The sequence below is a fragment of the Hordeum vulgare genome, chromosome 4H, assembly GCF_904849725.1.
Source record: "Hordeum vulgare subsp. vulgare chromosome 4H, MorexV3_pseudomolecules_assembly, whole genome shotgun sequence".
In the NCBI taxonomy this organism is placed as follows: Eukaryota; Viridiplantae; Streptophyta; class Magnoliopsida; order Poales; family Poaceae; genus Hordeum; species Hordeum vulgare.
Genome location: NC_058521.1, coordinates 377282224 through 377285630, shown reverse-complemented (window position 1 = coordinate 377285630; position 3407 = coordinate 377282224). Strand labels below are relative to the sequence as shown.

Here is a 3407-nt window from a genome sequence, read left to right as displayed (position 1 = left end):
TTGTGAAATGGTAATGTGTATCATTACCCTGATAAGAAAAAGTGTTGTTGTGAACTGCTCTGAAGAAATGTTAAATACTTGTATCCTTGTCCTGCAAAAAAATCTTTTAGAACAATTATTGTGCTGCAAACATTTTTGCATGCTTGGGCCATCTATTGAGGTTAAATAGTATTGATTTATGGATGTACTTTTGATGCATTTTTTGTAGGATGCTCATGATGGAACAGAAGCTCAACATAGCTATGCGGCTCATGCTGGACTCAACTCGACTGCTACAATGTATGACTGTGATGATGAGGAAGAAGAACTTTCATCGCAGACACTATTGCCATTTGTTGGCATGCAATTTGACACTGTCGAAGATGCTAGAATATTCTACAATGAATATGCCTTCAAGACTGGATTTGGAATACACATAGGTGCTTCTCGAAACAGCCAAAAGAAAGGTCCTACGACACTTATCAAGAGGGTTTTTGAGTGTGTCCACACAGGCAAGCCAGGTAGCAAAGCTGATAGCAGCACTGCTTCAGAGGGTCTATCAAATGGTGCAACCTCGTCTAGCAAAGATAGTTGGTTCGAAATGGATGTTACGAACAAACGTCAAAAGAATAGGTTGCTGCGACATGATTGCAAAGCTAAGATGATAGTTGGACTCAGGGGGAACAAGTGGCTTGTATCATATTTTGTTGCTGAGCACACACATCCCCTGATGCCACAGCCAGAGCTTGTACGATATTACTGCTCAAACCGCAACATTCCGGAAGAAGATATGGATCTCATAAGGATAATGCATGATGTAAACTTCTCAACTTCATCGTGCATGGGGATGCTCTCAAGGGTGCGCGGCGGAGACTGCATGATACTACCATATGTGAAGAGGGATGTTTCAAATGTCCAGTCAAAGCTGCGCCAAAACCTAAACCTCCGAGACATGGATTTGACAGTTGAGTATTTTAAGAGGCGGGTAGCTGAGAATCTTCAGTTCTACTATGAAAAAATTGTTGATGAGGATACCAACTCGGTTACAGGGCTCTTTTGGGTGGATGGCAGGACAAGGGCATTGTACCCTAAGTACAAAGACTGTATTTTCTTTGATACAACATTTTGTACAAATAGATACAACATGCCATTTGCTCAGATTGTTGGGGTGAACAACCATTTGCAAACGGTGTTGCTCGGTTGTGCGTTGCTACCAAATGAACAATTGAAACTTTCAGGTGGGTCTTCGAGAACATTCTGCTTGCAATGAACAATGAACACCCATTGAACATTATGACAGACCAGGACAAGGCCATGGAAACTGCCATATCACAAGTCTTCCCCAACACGGTGCACAAATGCTGCAAATGGCATGTCCAGAGAAAAGCTCCTGAGAAGCTTGGCAGGATAATGAGTAGAGATGAGGTTTTTGAGAATGCTTTCTACAGGTGCATCAATGATTCTGGTACGGTTGATGAATTTGAGGAGAACTGGCAGCATATGATACATTGCTTCGAATTAGTTGAGAATAGACATCTTTGCAACATGTGGCGCACCCGTCACACATGGGTCCCAGCGTTCTTTCGGAAGTGCTTCTTCCCCTTCACAAGCACTACTGGGAGGTCAGAGGGGCTAAACTCCTACTTCAAGACATTTGTGCACCCTCAATATTCGGTGTGGAGGTTCGTGCAACAATATGAGATGCTACAGGAGACTATGCTAGACCGTGAGGACAATCAAGCTTTCGTTGGTGCAGCAACCACATCCCCTCTTTACTCTAGGTACAAGATTGAACGTCAAGCAGTTGGTTTCTACACTCGAAGCGTGTTTTCCAAGTTTCAAGCTGAAGTGGCTGCATCAACAGGCTTTGTTCTAAACCAAGTTCCTTCTGTTGACATTGGAGGTGTGAAATTTGAGCTCTTTTCAAATTACTATGAAGACCCCAAGATATTTACAGTAAATGTTGAGATGGAACAAGAGATATTTGAGTGCAGCTGCAATTTTTTTGAAATGAATGGCATCATATGTGCGCATATCATTAGAGTCATGGTCCACCTCAATGTCCAAGTTATACCACAATGCTACTTGCTAGAACGTTGGTCGGAACAAGCAACTACACCAACCGGCAATAGTGCTCATCTACTGGATTTTGCGCACCCTTCAAACAATACACTCAAGTACAACTCATTGTGCAGGAAGTTCACAAGGTTGGCCTCTCAAGCTTGTAGCAATGATGATGCCTACAAAATACTAAATGATGCAGCTCATAACCTTGAGCCCATTATTGCTGCAGCAAAAAAGGGAGATTGCAAGAACAGCGGGAATCACAGCAGCAGCAACAGACCCCACAACAAAACACGTCACAACATGAACAACAGCAACCAACAATGCAGCAGCAGCACGTGCCGCATCAGCCAAGAAAGCAACAGCCAAAACAGCCAAAAACCACAATCGAACAGCCAGAAGCACCAAACCCGCCGGTTGAACAAGATAACGGGGAGAGTGTCATGCTTCAAAACCCAACGCGTGTCCCGAAGAAAGGTCGACCATTGGAAAAATCAAGAAGGAGAAAGACTTTGCTTGAGCAAAGAGAGGATGCACCGAAGAAGAAGGCAAAAACCGAGGAGAAGAAGAAAGAAGTAAAACCCAGAGGAAAACCTGGACCAAAGAAGAAAAAATACATATGCTCATACTGCAAAGAAGATGGTCACAGCGCCCAAGTGTGCGAGCAGTTGTAACTTGCGATGGCTGTCAAGAAATGCAACTATTGCACCGAGGATGGTCATGCAACAAATACATGTCCCTACCTGAGGGCTGCAATATCAGTGGATGCAAATGTCGCTAGAGCAACAGAACTTAGGCTTTGAGAAAAAAAGACACAAAGAGTTGGTTCGCTTACTGCATACAAAAAAGTCAAAATGTAGGGGGTGCTATGTCAGTGTAAAAATCTCTTTCCTAGTTTTGGGCCACATGAGAAAGTCTCCTTCAGAAAAATGTAAAGTGAATGTGTTTATTTAGTATAAATATACATTTGTTACATTTGTGTGCTTATTTCTTGAAAATATATTATTTTCAGTCTCTACATGTGTGTGTTGGACAAAACTTGTGATGTTTGATCCTGTTTCACAGCTTCCTTACAATTATGCTCCATTTTTGAGACAAAAAGCCAACTAAAAAACATCTATGCAGCACCTTGCATTTTTAGGATATATAAAACATTTTGTGGTGATAAGCATTGATTAAAAAGAAAACCAAGAATGTAGGGATGTCTCCTGATAGCATTTGAAAAAGAAAAAAATTGCAAAAATGGGGACCCTGTATACAGACCCGGAGAGCCCGACACTAAAAATGAAACAACGAGGTTCATTCATCTTCATCACAAAAAAAATGAGTCCCAACAAAGCTGTACATAAACTGCAATTATCATA

General features: G+C 41.9%; 1 pseudogene; it reads left to right on the top strand.

Annotated features, from left to right (window-relative positions):
* Positions 1 to 277: 277 nt before the first annotated feature.
* On the top strand, positions 278 to 2717 carry LOC123450542 (annotated as a pseudogene).
* The last annotated feature ends 690 nt before the right edge of the window (positions 2718 to 3407 follow it).